The sequence below is a fragment of the Marmota flaviventris genome, chromosome 6 (assembly GCF_047511675.1).
Source record: "Marmota flaviventris isolate mMarFla1 chromosome 6, mMarFla1.hap1, whole genome shotgun sequence".
Taxonomy (NCBI): domain Eukaryota; kingdom Metazoa; phylum Chordata; class Mammalia; order Rodentia; family Sciuridae; genus Marmota; species Marmota flaviventris.
In genome coordinates this window covers 63,200,706-63,222,011 of record NC_092503.1, presented here as the reverse complement: position 1 = coordinate 63,222,011, position 21,306 = coordinate 63,200,706, and the positions used below count along the sequence as shown (strand labels likewise).

Below are 21,306 nucleotides of genomic sequence, written 5' to 3'. Positions count from 1 at the left end.
AACTCCAGCTCACATTCTCAGGGGTGAAATGGCCCAAGTTCTTCAGCTCTTGACATCTCACCTAGGGTCATCCCCTGAGATAATGTGAAAAACATGTTTTTACACTACCATTGTCCTTGCTGTAACCTGGAAACAGAGTGAGAGTAAAAATATCTAGCATGAGGCATTGAGCAATGGAATGGATACTCGCTGTAAACAGCTGGTGTAACTGTACCAGTGTATTCTGACCAAGAGTGGCAGCCAACAAAGCCCAAGCCAGCCCCATCACTCACACACACTATTCACTTTGCTCCAGCTACTCTGGTTCTTTTCCAACCCAAGCCAAGCTTGCCCCACCTCTGAGAATGTTCCTGTTCCACAGCCTGTGCAGTCTTTTTCCAGGACCTGGAACACTTGAGACCTAACCTTTGTTAGGTCTCAGCACAAAAGTCAACACCTTTGAGTGGTCTTCCCAGACAACACTATGTAGAGAACCATCTTCCGGGGATACTCTATCAAGTACATCCCCATTCATTTCCCTTGTGTTCCACTGAACAACTATATGTTTCCTTTGCCATCCTCTCCTCTCTTTCTCCATGAGCACAGACTTGTTCTTGTTGGCCATTGTATCATCAGTGCTTAAAAGAGTGCCTGACACATAGAGTCTTGGTAGAGTGAGGAAGTGAGTGAATGTGTGTACAGAGGAATGGGAACCAAAATCCTCAGGGGAGGATACTTGCCCCCAAACTACCATATTAACATCACCCTAATGGAGACAAAAAGACATGAGCAAATGAGAAAGAGCTGAAAGTCCTCTCTGCTGGCTACTCAGCACAAGTCCAGTGCTGGGAAATGAAAAAGGGTCAACTTCTTCCCAAGACACTCGGGCCATGGATAATAAACTGCATAAGGTCCAGCATAGACTTGTCCCCAGTCCCCAGCTCTCTTAGTCTCCATTTCTATAACAAAGTAAGATGTTGAGGAGGGGCAGGTTGAGTCAATTACCAAGCAATGAATGGAAAAGGACTTAGAGAGGAAAGGGGAGGGGAGGAAAGATTTTAAGAGGTTGGGAGGTGGAGAGGGCAGTGTCCTGAATCCTGCTCTGTCATCTATTCTGAACACATTTGCTATTCTACTCATCCTGCACACCACGCTGCGTGGGCAGACATTGTCTATAACTGAGGAAGTTACTTAATCCCTTCGAACTTCAGTTTTCTCATCTGGAAAATGATAATAGGGAACGCCCTCTCTAGATACTGGGAAATGCAAAGGGCTTAAAACATGAGCAAGCACATTAAAAAAGAAAAAATTACTACCAAGCACAATAGTTTGGTGGCTTCAAGTAGTGCAAATAATGATGAAGAAAACTTTCAAAAGACAAAAGCTGTGATTCATCAAGTCACACTAAGACTCCCTCGCTGCTTCAGAAGTTGAATACCTACAGAAATGAGAAACAGCTATCATCTCTTTCCCTTGAGATTAAAACAAAAGATATTCTATCTTTTTTCAAGGATTTACAAAGGAAAAATTAAAGTAATAATACCTCAGCAAGGCTGGGTAACAGAACTAGGGTTAATGTAAATTAATGAGGGTTAATGGTGTATCACCCACTCATGTTTTCAGAATGAATCACCAAATAGTTGTGATATTGGAGGTCAATAAGGCAGGAGTTTCCAACTATCCAGTTTACTTAGAAACTTATTTCTTAATGAACCCAGGCCCTGGGTTCAATCACCAGTACCCTCCAACACCGCCCCCCCCAAAAAAAAAGAAACTTATTTCTTAAAAACTGACAGAACTTTTCAGGGATACTGTTTGAAATACCCCTTAAGCTCTACCTTTTAATGTCAAGCCACAATAGTGAATGCTCCAAGTACCAGAGTCACACCTGATGATAATTATTATAAACAGCCTATGAAATCTACGGTGCAATTTTGATCTTTGATTTGGAGGTAGTATTATGAACTGAATTGTTTCTAATACAGGAGATATTATGAGAGAACTTCATGACCTTTCCAACACATTTGAATTTTAGTTCTTAAATGTGAGTAATAGAAGATGAAACTTTCCCCAAATTTTAACACAATCTACTTATGTATACCTAGAGAATTCCTAAGATGGGTTTATTTTTAATCTATGCTTTCAGATGTGCTCGTTCATGAATTAGCATGCAATGGAGTAAACAAAAATTTCAAACATTTAATCTGGTACTTTAATTATATGGGAACTGCATCCTAGAAATATATACCATCTTCATATGACAGTATGATAAATTTGTGAGTTACATGTGTTTGAAAAATATTGTGGCATAAACATAAAGCCACTAACAATGTGGCTATCGCCTGTGGGGGTTTATGAGTACATTCAGCATTGTGTGTGTGCATGAGCATAATCCCTGGTTCAGAACCCCATGCCCCCAAGGTTCCTGTAAGCTTGTGGCTACAGGTTCATACAGTTTCTCAGGGCTGGGAACCCCAGGTTAGAATCACCAATGCTTTCACTTTTAGCGCTTACCTTATTTAGCTCATAATGGTAGGTTCTGCGTTTGAGTCTTTGGGCATAACTTTGCCTATAGGTAAATGTAACACTTGACTAACCAATCCCTGAATTCTCACTCAACTGTGGTCACTGGTGAGCCCTGTGACCAGTGAGCCCCGTGACTGATGTCTGGGCCAGAAAATGCTTCTACAGGCTCCCTTGCCAGGGTGTGTGCAGAAAGCACCTTTCCTGAGTCTGAGGGATAAGGATTTTCCACCTTTTGCTTCTGGAAAGCTTTTCATGTGCATTCCTTCTGTAGGATACAGAGGACATGTTTATAAGGACAGAGGAAAAAGCAAACTGAATACAGGAACACACTCTAGAGTTAACATTAGGCCAAACCAATGTTTGCAATCCCAGTATTCATTCTAACCATCCTAATGTTTCAACATCATTATGTAACTTTCATAAAGTTAGAGGGAGGCTACTTTGTTTCCTAGTTACCCATATTTTATGTAGAATCTTAAAACTAATATGTTTAGTCTAATACACTTGAAGGTTTTAACTTTGTAGTAAATGATAACTAGTCTGTTTGACATCTTTTTCATTTTATTTTACTGTTTCAAACAGTTACTAATATCTATTTTTCCATTATAAAAATAAAAATATATACCCATATAGGAAATGTAGAAAATAATACAAAAGCATTATTTTGAGTCAGTATTTTAGCCACTGTGACCAAAAGACCCTACAAGAACAAATTTAGAGGTGGAAAATTTATTTGGGGGCTCACGGTTTTAGAGGTCTCAGTCCATAGACAGCAGGCTCCATTGTTCTGGACCTGAGATGAGGCAGCACATCATGGAGGAAGAGTGTGGCACAGGAAAGCAGGTTAGGACATAGCATCAGGAAGCAGAGAGAGCAGTCTCCACTACAGCAAAATATAAATCCCAAAGGCATACCACCAGGCAACTACCTCCTTCAGCCACACCCTGCCAACCTACCCTACCACCTAGCTAATCCCTATCAGGATTAATGCACTGATTGGGTTATGAGAACATCACCTAATCAGTGCACCTCTAAACCTTCTTGGGTTGTCTCACATGTGAGTTTTTGGGGGAACACCTCATATCTAAATCATAACAAGCATAAAAGTTTAAAAAAAAACAACAGAATTCCACTAACCTGAGTTGCATGCATTGTATAATAATGCATTCTTCCCTTTTTTTTCCCCTCCCTTTTATTTGAAATTAGACAAGAAGTCATTTACCCTCTTGTGCTGATGAAGAAGTCACAAGAGCAAACCTCACAGGACTCTGCCTCTGGAAAAGGGGGGAAATTCTTATAATATATTTTGAACATCTCCTGTGCACTTGGAATTATTCTGTATGCTGAGAACACAGAGATAAAGAACCCAGTTCCTGTTCCATTGACTGGAGGAGGTGAGAACTAAATGAGTGCTACATAACATAAAGAGCCCTCTACAGAGGGAAGCCCAGGAAAGGAGATCTGGGAAACCGCTCTGAAGGGGATGGCATTGGCCTTGAGTCACCAACAACTAGGAGAATCTGGTTAGGCAGTTAACAATGTGATTCCACACAGCAGGCAACAAACCTCAAAGTCATGGTATGAGGCAGCTTAAGGGGATATTCAGCTAAAGACATAGTCAACTCAGTAACTTTCTCCTAAGGTTTTGAGATATCAGATTTTTCTGATCTGGAACACTCTGTATCAAAAGTTGAAGTTCAGGTATCAACGTTGACCTTGTGGATCTGAAGCTATCACCTATGGATTTTCTTTATCTTTGGCTTGAACCAATGGTCTTTCACAATAGCCGTTGTCCAGTTTGTTTGAAGACATATAATAAATGCCAACTTAGAAAGCAATCTTGATCAAGTTTCTTTTCTTTTTCATTGTCTTTTTTTTTCTTTTAGTTGAAATTTACCAGCGTAATCATCCAAAGAGGTAATATTCACCTAGTGAGAAAGCACAGGTTCCTAAATCACCACTCTAATCAAAGGTCGTATTCAGTCAAGAGAATAGTGTACATGCCCTCTAACATATTGTGGATTTATTCCTTTATTTATGTCTGTATAATCTCTTTGCCACTAGCCTCCTGATCAGGACTGTATTGAATACTAATACTGCTAATGAAAACTATGGCTACCAGGATGTGTTAGAGCAGGGAAGGCAAACAGGTTCCATTTCACATGCCAGATCCTACTATTTGAAGCAACCACCTGCCCCAATGCTCAGCAAACTTTTCCATAAAGGGTAAGATAGTAAATATTTTGAGATTTGCATACCATATGATCTCTATGACAACTACTCAACTCTGGCTATTATAGTAAAAAAGCAACCATAGATAATATATAAACAAATACGTGTGTCTCAATAAAACTTTATTTACAAAAACAGACTGTGGGTCAGATGTGGTTTGCTGACTCCTGGCCTAACAGTACTGAGTAGAGAAGGACCTAAGGCTGCATCTCAGCTAAGTGGGAAGGTTAAGGGCACAAACTTGGAATCTCTGTGTTAGATTAACTCAATCCCACAAAGTGGGAAGTGAATTAGCTGCCATGAGAGCAGGTTGTTATCATGAAAGCAACTGAGGCTGGCAACTCCCCTCACTCTTTCTCCCACTCATGTTCCGTCTGCGAATGCCTGCTTCCCCTTTTTTCTTCTCTCCCATGATATGACACAACATATGACCCTCCACCAGAAGCCAAGACACCATCACCTTCCCAGACTCCAGAACCATTAGCCAAAATAAACCTCTTTTCTTCAAAAATTACCTATTCCCAGGTGTTTTGTTATAGCAGCAACCGAAAATGGACTATGACACTGTTCTTGGTGACAAACAGCATAATTTGCTTGGGCTAGTTTATGCTTCAAAGACAAAAATCACAGAATTGGGCTCAACATTCTAACTGAGGAGCTAGGAGCTCCATTACAGACCCCTTAGGAACTAGATCCCTTCATCACGACACCATCTCCTGTTGCTTATTTCTGTGTTCAAATTTCAATCCTGCGCATCTGAATGATAAAGTTTAGTTTATATATCTGTTCGCCCAGCTGAAAGAGAGCCTGACATATCTAGGTCTTGGACTCTACCTTCAGAAAACAATATTCAATGTGTGGGAAATCATCAAAATTTAGATATGGCACACAAATGATGCTGGACAGCCATGCATGACACAAGTCCACATAGCCCAATCTGGATTTCTTCCTCATATAATCAGTGATCCTACTGTTCTGCCCAACTACTTGATATATAACGTGATGTTTGGTAATCGTAACTTACGTGTTTAACTCCTAAAGTAGGAGGAAATATTTTACTTTGACATAATTCATTATTTAAAAACTCCCCAGGATTCTAACCTACCTGCAAGCAGCTGCTGAAATACATAATAAATGTATGGCTTAAAACCTAATTTTACCAGTGAATTCTTTACTCATAATTCATTACTTAATTTTCATCTCACCTTTAAAACAAAAGTATCACCCTAAACTAAGGGGTAGGGAAAATATAATTATGTTAGTAACAACATTATACTTTTCCTATATACAGAAAACCAACTGATGACATTTTGTCCTTCTTTCAATTGCTTATTTTTCTTTATTTTCTAAAACAAAGCAGGCCAGGGGCCCTGGCCCTTGGTGTGTCCCCTTGACCAGTCTTGGAAAGTGTCCTTTACACCTTGACAGCTTTATCCCCTGCAGTCAGCCTTTTCCGCAAACCAGGCGGGCACATGATTGGCAGCCAGTGTGTCGGGTCCTTGCACGACTTTATTGCTGTTCTCATCTTTGTCTACAAAGGAGGAGGCTCTTTTATGGTTGTGGAGATAATTGATTCACTAGACTTTCCTCGGGTCTTTCAAAAAGCTTCTCACCTTATAGCTTATTACAACGGTAAGCTTACCTTGCAATTCAAGCAGTAGGGTAATTTTCCAGGCTTGCTGAAGGCTTCCCTTCTCTCGCTTTTCAATATGGACTTCTCTCGGTATTCCCTGCACAGAGGAATCTCCATTCCTGACTACTGCAGGAATTACAACTTTTGCTATTAAAATCCATCATATTTGCCTCCTTCTGAGTGTTCTTCTGTAGCACATCTCCTCCGATCCAGAAATCCACTACTGACATTGTTTAAAGGAAAGAAAAATGTAAAACACATATCTGCTCTTCCCAGTCAACTTTTCATATCCATAAATATTGTTCCTTTTTTTTAAAAAAAAAAATACCTACAAAGTTGATTCCTAATCATATCTGTCTTGTTCATTACTATTTCTCAAGCCAGAGCTTGACCAGTCCCATAGGAATCCACAATAAATACTTGTTGGATTAATAAATAATTGAAATAATAAATCCTAAATATATATGTTCATTGTATCAGATTGTTCTTCTGAGTCTTTGTGTTTATGGCTTAAACACCCATAATATGTAGCATAAAATAAAAATATCATGGCAACACAAATGGAAATTGTCATCAATATCTTTCTTAAATCAAGAGCAACAGAAAATTGTTCACCAAAGCTCTAATTACTTTGGTTAGAACATTATATTTATAATATATCCATTACCTGTACCATATCCATATAAGTGAATGAAACAAAAAAAGTCAATAGTGCTTAGGCAGGTTCCTCCTCTCCTTTAGTCCATTAAGCTAAGGTAGCCAGAATTCTTAGATAATAAATCACTCTCTGGTCACATTTGAGCCATTGGATATGGGATATGGATTGTTCATTTCATTTCACAATTTACAATATGATATCTATGCCTAGATTATTGATGGGAGTTCGTAGATAAGTTCCAGAGTGTTAATACACAAATTTTGTCTGTATGTGCAAAATATACCAACCGGGAAAGAATCCATAGCTTTAATAGCACTTCTCAAATAAGTTAGTGACCAAAACAGTCCCAGCCTAAATATGGTGGAATATAACTTTCCCTGGTTTTTCTGTTTCATGTGACCTAATCCAGATAGTTGAAAGAAATTGCTAGTAGATTTCTACCTTGACAGCTTTCTGGGAATTCTCTGCAGCATCACAGACTCAAAATGTTAATTAATTTAAAGTACTCACCAAAAACTGCCCCATGGAAAACCATGGGCAAGAAATAATGAATCCAAGTTGGCCAGATGTTTTAAAAAGAAAAGATCATACTGAGGTTTAATGTTTAATCTATACATAAAATTTCTGCCCAAAGTGCCAAACTTTTTTGGGTGGTCCACACCCTACCCAAGCTGTGGGATCATGAAAGTTAAAAAACTACATCAGGAGGGTCTACAGCAAGAGGCATAACATGGCATTCATGGGGCCTATATTATAATTCATGCAGATGGTACAGAACGTTGCTAAAGAAACTGCTGAAAATCAAATAACTCTCCAAAGACAAGAAAAAAAAATTATGCCTTTGTGAAAACCCAAGTGATATAGGAGAACTGATCTCCAGAAAACAAAAGCAAGTAGGCCATAGTAAGAAATGACAGTCCTAAGTAATATAGGTCAACTCTTCTACTAACACTCACACACACACACACACACACACACACAAACTGAACCCTTTCTGGTTTATGAGTGATGCAAAGTTCTCTTTTTGCAATCCACACGTGTTGCAGATTGTCCTTGTCTTACTCTTTTCTGACCAAGGATAAGAGGAAATGCTTCTCCCATCCCTCACCAAACACACAGCTTCCAAGGAAGGCATTTGCTTGGGCTGGAATTGGAAGCTATTTCTTTCATAATGTGCCAGGCCACAAGGTGTTTCTAAGAAATATACTATATATATATAAAGATTGGAGAATTCAGAACCAGCTTCTAATTTTTTTACACTAAAACAATAGGAAAGAAATCACCCATGATTTTTACTGTCTGTCAGTATATATATAACATGATTCCTTCAAACACTAAAATAATAATAATAATAATAATAATAATAATAATAATAATAATGTCTTTTTCTTCCTAAAAACTCTGAAAGCTAAATACAAAACCTAGTATCTCTATTAGCAAAAAACCTAGGTGTCACCTTGGAACGTAGACAGCAAGGTCTGAAGAGAATAGGTTGTAATGCAGTTACATTTTGATTTATAGGAGAGAAGGAATCTAGGGAAAAAAATGGAGAAGGTAGATATTTTAGTCAGATTTTTCACTGCTGTGACTAAAAGATCTGCCCAGAACAACTTTAGGGGAGAAAAGTTTATTTGAGGGCTCACAGTTTCAGAGGTCTTAGTCCATAGAAGCTGGCTGCATTCCTGGGGGCTCTAGGTGAGGCAGAACATCATGGCAGAAGAGCAGAGGGAACCAGCTCACATAAGGTTCAGAAAGCAGAGAGAAAGAAAGAGAGAGGGAAACTCTACTTGCCAGATACAAATATATACCCCATAGCCACACCCCTAATGCCACGCCTCCTCCAGCCACACCCCACTTGCCTTCAGTTACCACTCAATTAATCCCATCAGAGGATTAATTTACTGCTTGGGTTAAGGTTCTGGTAACCCAGAGGGTCTTAACTAGGGAGGTGCAAAGTAGTATTTGGATAATTAGCTCAAAGCATGCATTGGGTAAAATAACTTTTTGCATTTTTAATTAGCCAGAATATTGCCTCAAATTTCTATTTCAGGATACAAGGATAGACCTGGGCGAAGCTATTTACTGGTGAGAGTTGAGGTTGGGAGAAAGTAGCAGGTGGGGCAAGTGCATCGAGAGTGAACTCAGAATAGGAAAGTTTATAATAACTTTAAACAATCATTCTGCATAACAACACCAGGAATATAATTTTATAAATGGAAAATTTCTTAACAGCCATAAAATTCAGGAAAAATAATAAAGATGAGTATTAAAAAATAAAGCTAACCAGATATCATTTCATTTTACATAAAATAGAAATTGCATTCCCAGCTGGTCTGAAGTTAAGACAGCTATTTCCATTTACTATGCCCCTTAAAGCAGTTTTAAAAGTATCAGCTTCTCTGCTCAATTGTAAAATGCCTGCTAGTTTTTGAAGGAGTGCTTTGGAGGGTGAGAAAGATTCAACTCTAAAATGGCTAAAAGACAGTTTTATGAATCTCACTGTGTCTACAAGATGAAGTATTCAAGCCGTTATCATGCGCTTATATTTCCAAGATGTGAACAGACAGCTTCTGACTCTGTATTGATGACTGCTTACTATGCTGGCACCTTTTGTGCTGCACAATAGGTAACACATCTGCAAAACTGTTCTCAGAAGCAGGAAAAGCAGCTGTTAAAATTACACTCTTCCTGCATTAAAACCACCCCCCGGTTGTGAGCCTTGTGAGTACTGTTAAGAAGTCATCTTACCTGATCCCTGTTGATGAGCTTTATATATATGTAGTCTTCTGAAAATATCATCAAGGCGTGTTGTCGGTCTCCTATTATTAGCAAGAATTTCACCTCTTGTGAAGCAACAGAAGCCAAACCATTACAGTTTATAGACCCCCTAATTCTCATCTATTATTAGGTAACCAATCTCCCATTGGGTTGAAAAAGACTGAAATTTGCATGGATATAGAGTTTAACCAGAAACATTCATTTCCATAGAAGAGGACATCTCAAGGTGGGACAAATCAGAAGTTTCTCATTATGTACTACTCCCCAGCCCCCCATCCAGCAGTCCACCAGAATCATGAGGGGTTCCATCCAGACTGCTCAACACTACCCTGGAGGAACTGGGCACCTTGTAAGAGTTTTCCTGTAATATAGAGTTTGGACAGAACACTTCACAGAAATTTCTGGCATTTCTAGGAAGGTGGATGCCTGGCCAGTAATATTAAAGAAACGGTGGCCCAGGATCCTCTCACATTTTTCATTTTTATATTTTTTTCTTAGGGCTGCTACAACAGATTACCACAAACTAGATGGCTTAAAACAACAGAAACTTATACTCTCACAGTTCTAGAGGCCAGAAGTCTGGAATCAAAGTGTCAGCAGGGCGATGCTTCCTGCTACTCTTGGGCTTTTCTAGGCTGTGGCCTTCCTTGACTTGGGACCACACCGCTCCTAAGTCTGCCCCCAGGATCACATTGCCTCTCCTGTCCATCCTATCTCCTTCCACTCTCTTATAAGGGCACATTTAAAGATCACCCAGATAATACATGATAATCTTCTCAAGATTCTTAACAATTCCATCTGCAAAGACTTTTTTTTTTTTTACAAATAAGGTAATATTTACAAATCCCAGTGATCAGTACATGATCTTTTTTTGTTTGGTTTGATTTTGGTTTTGGTTTGTTTGCTAGATATTTTTAATTTCTTTTAATTTTTGCATTAGAGGTGATGCATGCAGTTTTTGTACTTGATATCTTTCAGTACCCATTATTCAACCTACTATAATATCCAAGACCCTAAGCCTTGAGTAGTTAAAGGTGTTTAAGCAATGATCCATAGCCAACTGTTGCAATTCTTGACTGACCAAAAGCTGTTAGTTTATTTAACATTTTCCTATAATCCATGCTGAAAGTTCTCTTTCTTGATGCTTGAAGACTTGAATGAGTCTGACCTTGCCTCTTCTTCCTTTAATCCTGATACACGTCTTGATCATCTCTCCCATCACCTTCCCTTTGCCCAGTGCATTGACATTGCTGCTGTTAGTAAGAAGGGGAACCTATAAAATGCTTTACCTCTTTATCTGACTTGAATTCTCTTAAGGTGAGTCTGCAAGAAAATAAAGCACCATTGACTGTCTTTATGCCAAAATGACTCTCAGTTTTACTCCGTCTGACTGTCTTCAGCACCAAAACTTGCCCCATGTGTCACAGTCTGTTTCATATTCATTTGTTTCTGTGCTTCCCTAGTCCTAAATGAACTAGGCAAAGAGAATGTGGGTGCCCATTTGCTCTGAGCCTACTGCTCAGCCAACTCCAGGCCAAGGTTAAAGACTGGCCAGTACAAGGATCAGGCGAGGATTTAAGTCCATACCTCCCCACAAAATACCTTTCCAAGAAATAAGCACCAAAGGATATTGTCCAAATTTGCTGGTCACCCTAAACCTGTGGTCACTTTGGTTCAGGATCTGGGCTTGCCTTTTAACACTCACACTGCAAGGAAGAAAGGAAGTCCAGTGCAACTGCACTGTGGAATGGCACCTGTAACTTAGGTGAATGTAACACACAGGGTCAGAGTGGGGAGAAAAAGAGACAATTTAAAGCACAGGGTCTCTACCCCCGCTCCACTCAGAGCACTTAAGCCCCCAATCAACATGAAATGGGAGACACCAATTTCAATTTTCTTTCAGTCATTGTGGCCTCAGTTTCCTGGTAACAATCACAATATGCACATCTTCCTACTACAGATATAATTCTAGAATTTAAATATGTATTGTCATGCAATGTGATCCTTAAAAATAAAATCCAATTACTTCATTAAAATTGTACATGTTTTTATGAATGTTTTTCATTATTTTCAAGAGTAACTTTGACAATTCATGATTCCTGGTGTGTGTGTTTATGTTTGTGTGTGTGTGTGTGTGTGTACTGGGGATCAAACCAGGGCTTCCTGCATACGAGGCAAGCACTCTACCACTGAGTTACACTTCCAACCCAACAATTCATGATTTTTCATTGACTCTATAAACTTTGACAATTAAAGCTCAATTACAAGGAAGAAATAAAGGAAGTAAACAACAAAAAATACACAGATGGTATCACAACCTGAAAACTTCAGGTATGGAAGTGGTTTTAGAGGTCACCTAAATCAAGAAGAGTCTGTGTCAGTCAGGATAGGGTCTGTTATGCTGCAGTAATATGCAATCCCCAAATCCTGATGGTTCAAAAAACATCAAGGGTTTGTTTCTGCTCATGCTAATGTCTAGCATAGGTCAGTGGAGGTTCTGCACCATATTGTATTCATTTGTTGACTAGGTTGATCACACATGGACAGCTTTTTGTGGTAAAGGAAAAAGAGACACAGAAAACTGCATCATTTCTCTTGAATCTTCTGCCCAGAAATGGCATATATCACTTCTGCTTACATCCATTGGTCAGAGAAAATATTACCCTCACTCCTAAATTCCACACGTTTCATTTACTGCAGAGAGACGGGAACAGGATATTTAGCAAACTTCCAAATATTCTCTCTTCAGTATTTCCCAAAATAGTCATTCAGTCAGTGCTTAGGACTCCACCATTCTCTCAAAGAAACCCATTCTACATCCAGTCAGTACTAAGCATTGGGAAATGCTCTTAGGTCGATGATAAATCTATCCCCCTGAAGCTCCTACCTATTGATCCTCATTTTGGGCTCTTAATGACAGTGAGAACATATCTGCTTATTTTCTATGGGACAGCTCCTCAACTCTGAAACACTCCAGCCCTTTAATTATTTCTCTTATAAAAGAGCACTTGGTCTTTTCTCAATACTTTTATTTTTTCTAAACCCCTATTCTGGTAATAAATTTTCTTAGCATTCTCTCTGCCTCATAGAACTTTCTACACATTTGGCTTCTAGCAATGTGGTTTTTTTACCATCACATTTACTCCACTAGGCTTAAATGTCTGTGACTGTGCCTCTGGTCTCTCTCCCAAGATCCAACGAACAAGATTCAGCAGGAAGATACACGGTTATGGCACCCTAGGTATCCGTGTTCCATGGCACTGTTTGTACCTCATTAGTAAACATTTTCTTTAAATTATCTTGGATACTCATTAAATATTATCAGCTACTTAGAACCAAAGGATAATTATGAGTTTAATGAAGCGTGCACCAGCTTGCTCAAGTCTAACGTTTGTTTCTCTGCTGGGACCCCATTTTACTTTGCACTTATCCTTCAGCAAAGCTACTCTACAAAGTCACTTTGGCAATAAGAAGTATTTAATTAGATTAATGAATTTTTATCGCCTCTCCTAGGGATTAGGCTTGTTAAATCCTGGCGACCAAAGAACAACAGATTTTTTATTACTAAATGTTTAGGGATGCGCTGGTTGTGCTGCAGTGGCAGTCCTCATAAGTCAGCCTGCTCTGGGCAGTTCTACCTCGGATCCCTTGATAGGCCAGGGATATTTGGCAGAGACAACCTGTGCCTTCAGTTAAATCACAGAAATCAAAATGCAAATGAAATCATGTGCATCCCATACAGGGCTTTCAGCAGCTGTCTTTTTGTCAGAGGCTTGTTGCCTTATTGTGCCCTGAGAAAATGTGTCCCCTCTTCCTCTATCTGGAGGTGTTTTGGAAGAAAGGGAAGACCCTACAACCAGAGCTTCTAGCTTTGCATGACAGCATGGTATCCACTGATATCTTCCCAATACTGTGGCATGGTGATTCATAAAAAGGCATGAGGGGTGGGTTTTTTCTGGAGTGCTGTGCCACTCATCTAAAGATGCTAAGTGATATACATATGTAAAGCAATTTGGCATCTTTCTTAGCTAATGCTTTGAATTATGGCAATATCTTTCATCTAGAAACTTCAAAGTCCTGTAAAAAACCAAACCACACTTCTCCCCATTACATTCCTATGAGGCAGTTTTCAAGCATGGATGTCCCCACTTAATAAATGGAACCACTAAGGCACAAAGGCTCAGAATCAGTCAGAGTTGTGAAACAAATTGCAAAAGGAGTTTTGTGATGACAAGAAGTGTATAAACCCAATGTGATCATGAAAACATCTCCCAGAATTTTAAGATGATTCCCCAGTAAGGGACAGAAATGGGAATGGGGTCCACAAGGAGACAGGAGATTTCCTGGAGTGATAAATTTTTCAACAGAGTAGAAAGAAAGCAAAGAACTGGAGATCTTGAAAGCAGCTTTGAGCAATTCAGAAGGAAATGCAGACTAAAATATTAACAAGGAGAGTATCTCTAAATTTAGTCAATTTGTAAACATTTAGGATTTATTACACAGTTTAAATAGTGACCATATAATTTATCACTCAAACTGGGACAGTTTTGAGAATGCAAAGCGGTATCATTAATAATTACACTAATTGTACCTCTCTGTTCTCTTGCATTTAGACTAGTAAGCAATGTTTTACAGCCTTTTGAATAAGTGTTCTCATCTAAACACTGTTCACCTGTTAGCAAAACCTCATATTTTAATAAAGGAACTGAGAGAAACATTTTTTAAAAAAAAGTATTGAGAAGAACTTTCCATAACTGCAGGAATGTAAACTGGGTCTACATCCCTTTTCTACTTAAAATCAGTCTTTATCTAATACTTTAGGTGGAAGAAATGCTACCTGCAAATAGATTGTACAAGGATAATTATAATTCAATTTCCCCCTTCTTTCCAATTTTTTCAGAACAGTGTTCTCTGCAGCCCATGTTTAGCTGATCTGACTAAAGCAGTCACAAAGAAGGAAGCATTTGGAAGTGTAGTTACCTGTACACATGTACATTTATCACCATGCCAACGCTGTCAATAGTTACATCCTTAACAGCAAGGTTCAGACAGAATGACCCTACGAAAGGAGGAGTCCCCCTTCCCACTCATCCTACCGAGCTAACTAATGAAAGCAGTAGCATGGAGGAGGCTTTTTTGGAAAGTTTCACTTAGGGACCAGAATAAGAACTGTCTACTTGCCTCTAGAGCAGTTCTGTTTTGCAGAATACTCTGATATTATGTTCTGTAACTGCATAGTCTCACACAGTAGCCACTTCTCACATGTGACTATGAAGCATTGGAATGAGTCTAGACACTGGAGAAGTGTTTAATTTTATTTAATTTAAATTTAATAGTCATGTGTGGCTAGTGGCTCCCATAGTGGATCAAGTCAGTGTTTGCTTCAATTTTTCAAGTTTTTAACACTGAGGAACAGTTTTGCATATTAAGAATTACCTTTAACTAGAAAAGAGGTTCAAATTGTAAGTTCAGCCTAACAAGACAGGAGCAAGAGTGGGAAGGCTTTAGTTGTTGATGATGGCATCCACCATCAGGGCAGTGATTTAGCTGTAGAGGCTCAGGGGCAATGTCGCAGCTTTAAAGGATAGACTCTCAAGAGAGAGAGAAAGCAGTGCACCTACATACATATAGCCAGAAAGTAGAAACAGATGTGAATCTGCCAAAACGTGAGATCTCTTGCACGTGACTAGATGCATCTTTAATTTCTTTTATCTGTAGTTTAGGTGCAGTTTAAAGTAGCTGAATGGTTGCCTTTGTGCTAATATCATTTAACACTAAGTTTGAGTGGCAGGTCTGATTCATCAAGATAGCAAGATCTGTCCTGGTTTGGATGACTCTTCCTCCAATGGAAGACAGCTAAGAGACTACAGATTCCAGAGCTCTTGGGTCAATGCCTTTTCTAAAAAACTCTGATGTCAGACTACCCCCTGCTGGAAAGAGGAGGAAGAAAAAATAGGAACCTTAAAAAAAGAACCTCTGCCCTCCTATTTCCTACATGGGTGTTCTATTTTACTCACAATTCAGGAGTCTATCACAATGCACAAGTTGGATAAAAATGTGAGGCATCTGCCTTGGTCATGTCATTCTGTTTCTTCTAGATCTCAGGGAGCTGACAATTTAGAGGCTGACCCACGATGGGTAATGTGAACTAGATTCTGAGCCTCTTTATCACAGGCTTGCCACTCATTACAGGATCTCTGCAGTTTTATAAAGAATAGCATATTTTATGAAAAAAAACCTAAGCTAGATAAACCAAAGAGGAGTTCAAATTAATGCAGTTCACACACACAAATCAATTCAGCATGTGGATATCAGTCAGCTAACCACCTGACATAATGTCCTTCAGTCACCAAACACTGTTCAACTGTTAGCTATGAATTCAGTTATTGAAACAATTTGGCACTCACCCATATTTGCAACATCAATACACCTGTTTGCTATTAAGGCATAACAAAAGGACAAATTTCCTTTGCTATAAAGATATTTCCTAAAGTCCAAAGTAAAATCAACTGTATTTCAGCACATCTCTGACCTATAGAGTCATGATGTACACTATTTCCTATGCAAATTCAGAAATAAGCATTTATTTCTGGATTCAACTTATTTAACTCTAACCTCATTTAACTATTCTACTTTTTTAGAATTATAGAATTTTCTGTATCTATTTATCCCATTTCCAAGACAGAGTAAGATATAAAATTTATATAAAATTGATTCAGTTAAAAAAAATTCATTTCATTATATTCTTACTAAAGGGGAGTGTCATAGGTAGGACTTCATCAAAATAGTCAAGTAGCATGTGAGCAACACTGATGTACCAGATGCCATTCAACTTCATTTAAATGGACCCTGCCCCGGGGCCTTGAAGTTGTAAGCCAGACAATACTAAAGACAGGTTACACTGAAAAAAAAAAAAAGCAGTGGTCTAGATATTGTTAGAAACAAACTATCACCTATTAATAAAAATTGGTTGGATTACCTATTTATTCATTTTCCTTCACTTCATGACAATTATGCTTTGACAAAATCCTGGAACACCGCTACTGAAATCTTAGAGCCCCATTTAAACCAAATTTAGTTTCTGAGAAAATGATACATTGTAAAAGCAAAGACACATTCAGTAATTAAATCTGCTGCAAGGTCTGAACTGGACAGACTAGAAATGAAGTAATGCTGTCACTTGCAAAACTGTTTATCTGCTAATAGGCACCAGCCAGCAATAACCAAGCCTGATCCCTATAGGGCATGCAGGGCTTTAGGTTGTTCTGGCATAGTGGTGATTTACATCATCTCAAGGGCCTGAAATCACAGGAGGAGAAGGGAGGGAGAAGGCAGAGTGGAGATAATGGCAGTAAGGCAAACAAGAAGATCAATGCTGCCAGGTGTGGTGGCACATGCCTGTAATCCCAGTGGCTCAGGAGGCTGAGATCGGAGGCTCACAAGTTCAAAGCCAAGCCTCGGAGCAAAAGGGAGGCACTAAGCAACTCAGTGAGACCCTGTCTTTAAATAAAATATAAAAAATAGGGCTGGGGATATGGCTCAATGGTTGAGTGCCCCTGAGTTCAATCCCCAGTATCCCCCTCCCCCACCAAAAAAAAAGAAGACCAATGCTGACTTTACCATCATTTCCACTTGAAAGAACAAAAGAAGTCACCATAGGTGAATGACCAAGTTAGAGTGTCATCTAATTTCAGGAAATTCAGGAATTTCATAAAAGATAATCTGTCTTCAACTTGTCCTTGCCCCTCTCTGTTCCTCTCTTGTTTGGAACTTCACAGATGGAAGTTGCCACCCTACAAGGGTTGCATGCCCACGGATGTGCAAGTGCACACGTCTGTCTGGAAGCCCTCAGAGATCCTGGAGATTCAGGACTCCACAGACATATGAGAAGATTTTGGGACATGCTCGTTCTGTCACTTGGTTAGAAGAAAGGCGTAGGCAACCAGCTGGGGAAAGTGCAGTGACCAGCTTTTCCACATCCAGAAATGAGCTCCTCCACCAGGGCTTGCACAGGCACATCTGGTGAGGATGAGACAGATCTCTTCCTTTCAGCCACCTTTATCTCCCATTGTACGAAATGAAAACAGGAATATCTATTTTCCCGACAAAGGTGTTTTGCTAAAGCTTGAAAAATGCCTTGACATAGCCGTGATTGGTGTTTCTGGAGGGAGGTTCTTCAGGCACAAAGAGGCTGCACAGGGCAGGCTGCTGGCTCCCCAGGGATCAAAGGTGCCCTGGGAGGGTCTGTTTGGACCCATGCATCGGATCTAACCCTATTCCCTTCTCCCTTCTTCACAGTTATTCTTTCTCAAAAGTGAGCAAGTGCTGACAGCCAGTAGGAACGGGGCCACAGCTGCCCATGCACTGGGACGGCCCCTGAGAAGAGAGCTGTGGCCCGTTCCTACTGGGGCCGTCCCAGTGCATGGGCAGCTTTACTGTCAGGCTTCTGAAAGCCTAGGAAGATGAAAAGACGAAAACAGTAGTGAGCTGCAACTTAGTTCCCATCACGAACTTGACGTTGATGAAGACTTCACATCTTTTCAGATACATTAACAAAGGCTTTCACTGGTTAAAAAGGAGCCATCCGAAGGGAGAAGCATGTGGAAGAAAAATCTCTTTAAAATTTGCCTATGTCTCTAAAATTTTGGAGTGATCATAAAAAGAAATAAATTTAGGAGGTATTTTGATAAAAATTTCAAGATGCTTTTAAATTCATTAAATAAATAGATGCACCTAACCAACCACTTCATTATCTTGGCCACTTTTATGATCAATGTAAATCAATCTCAGCTAGAATATTCAATGTGGTTTTTTTTTTTCAAGACAGTGGTTTCTGATCAAGACCATATGAGTCACAGATCAATTAATCTATTACGTACTAAACCTCCTCTCTGGTATTGACAATTAATGCTTATTGCACACTCAATATGTGCCAGGTACTATGTTGGCACTTTACATGCATTATCTTTAAGTCCTCAGGACAGCCTTCCAAGGGAGGTTCATGATTTTATCCCATTTACAGAAGGGGTAATGAGGAACTTAGCGAAGGTCACCTAGCAAGTAAGGCAGAGTCAGGACTGGAACCCAGTGTATACCAGAAACTGACCTCTTAACCACCATGACAATCCCCATAAAACACATGGAATCTCCCATCAATTCATACACACATCTAGAGCATATATGTAAGCAATACACACATGTGTTTGTAAAAGAGCTGTGGTACTTAAGAAACGTGGGTAACCATTTCTAAACCTTGAAAAGGAAAAGGTAGTCAGTCTATGCAAGTTGATCTTAGCAGCCAATGCAAATCTGTTCCATTTGGCTTTACTGACCTATCTCTGGAATAATGAAAATTTAACAACCTGAATATTCTTGGTACAAGCCTTAGATGTATTTGTCTGCATATTGCATAATACTAGGTATGTAAACTAAAAGGTCTTACTGTCTCCTACCAATCTTTCACAAACTGCATCCTTGAAGTTTGATTTAGTGTTACTGGTTTCTGATTTAATATCAAAAATAATTCCAACCCAATAAATCTCCTTACAGAGGAAGACTAAGGAAAAGGGACAGATGTGAGTGCATCTTCACGTACTGATATTACAGGTGTGAGTTTAATCAGACATAAAATGTTCACTCCATTTGCTGAAATGTACTGTGTCGATGGAGCCATCTCTTTCTCAGTGACAGGCATGATGTTAATTTCTCATGAGTCACGTGTGAAGTGACCAGGGGAAGAAATACAATCAATCCATCCAGAAATTGGATCTGCAAAGGTACCCTAGTAATGGAATGGAAATACCATAGAATCTGCTTAGCGCTAAGGTCTTGACAACATCTATTCTGCTTGGCACTGAGAAGAAATTTTTTAAAAGAGAAGAAAGGGGAGAAGGATAAAGTGGAAATCTAATTTTGAGAAATAAGGATTAAAGGTTCCATTATTCATGCTGTTTTCACTGTATATATTGAGTTAACAACATGTGATTTTACTGGATGAAAATGTGGGCCCCATGCAAGGAGAGTGTGGTGCAGATAAATCCCCACAGCGACAGTAATAAGTGAGGGTTAGTGTCTTGTCTGCGTGCGGCTGTAAACAGTACTGTGTTTGGAGCTGGTGTAATAAGTGGAGATTGTTCCTGGACTTACTGGGGAGCACAGATAGTTTCTGCTGCTGGGAAAGCAACCCCCCCTGAGGCACACCACCGCTATCTTCCTGCTTATCCTGTTGTAATGTGTGAATTGTGGGCCCCAAAGTGCAAAGTCCCTGCAGGAGGCAGGTCTGAAAGCTCCTCTGAGTTGGCTGCCTGCCTTCTTTTATTTATTTATTTATTCTTTCTACACATGGTTTTGTCAATACTTGAGAGGTATATGTCCACCCCCCCACCATCAACAACTCACTCCCTTCCTATCCTAAGGGTTAGGGGTCAGGAGAAGAAAAAAAAAATGCTGAACCAGTTAAGTAAAGGAAACCCTGAGGAGCCCAAGTGTGGATCAATCCATTGTGATCGGGCAAGAAGGAGAAAAACAGATAATAAATTGATTTCAGAGCCCTGTCATGAGTTCCAATCTACGGCCCCCTCACCAGGCTCCAAGGTCACATGGCTAAAGACAGGTCATGACACCAGGGGAGGACAGCAACAGCTCTTCCAAATCTCATAATGTGCTAGCTAGCTAAGAAAAACGGGGACTTAACCTCAGCCCTTCCTGATGTCCAGGATTAAAAAGAAAAGGTACTTATGCCTTCAAACTGATGCCTGTGGTGAGCTGCATACCTTCTAAAACTTGTCACCTTACGACTGCCTAGTGTATTCACTGTTAAAAAGCCTGCACATTACAGTGAAGACTGGATCAGGCGAGAGTCATCAATAGATGATAAATCCAGAGGAAATTTCAGTGTAGGGAAAGATATTTCTGTGATTTTAAAGTGCCTTCTCACAAGGAGAAATGCAGTAATTATGTAACAGAGAACCCCGGCAGCATCTAGACAGAGTGATCAAAACACCATCTGAGATGCCCGTCATTTCCCTCTGGATGTGCCAGGAGATCAACAGTGGAGCACGTTGGCACAGAACACGTCCAGGTGAGCCAGCATCCAACCACAAGAAAGCCTCTGACAAGATGAGAAATGTTCTAATGAAAAAAAGATGGGGGCCTGTATTCTTCAAAAATGCCAAAGTCACTGGGGATGTAGCTCAGTGAGAGAGCTCTTGCCTAGTGTGTGCAAGGCCCTGGGTTCAAACCCACTACCACCAAAAAAAAAAACAAAATCTGTATATTCCACATTAAAGAAGGCTAAAGACACGACAACTCATTGGAATACCTGACACTAGACTGAATCCTGTGTTGAGAGAGCAAAAGGCCATACAGGCCACTCACAAAATCAAAATATGGACACTAGCCTAGATAAAAAGTATGTATCAATGATAAATTTTCTGAAGCTGATTATTGGATACTGAGCTTAGATATGAAAGTATACCTGTATTAAGAATATGCTCTAAAA

At 39.6% G+C, this 21,306-nt stretch overlaps 1 long non-coding RNA gene and 1 pseudogene across 1 annotated transcript in view; both read left to right on the top strand.

Annotated features, from left to right (window-relative positions):
• LOC114084655 (uncharacterized) overlaps positions 1-4,311 on the top strand; it is a 112,911-nt gene extending 108,600 nt beyond the window's left edge. Inside the window, exon 5 of the long non-coding RNA XR_011707859.1 lies at positions 3,712-4,311. This is a non-coding gene — a long non-coding RNA (uncharacterized lncRNA). The remainder of the gene's footprint in view (positions 1-3,711) is intronic.
• Positions 4,312-5,288: 977 nt separating this feature from the next.
• Positions 5,289-21,306, top strand: part of LOC114086892 (mRNA decay activator protein ZFP36-like) — a 128,227-nt pseudogene continuing 112,209 nt past the window's right edge.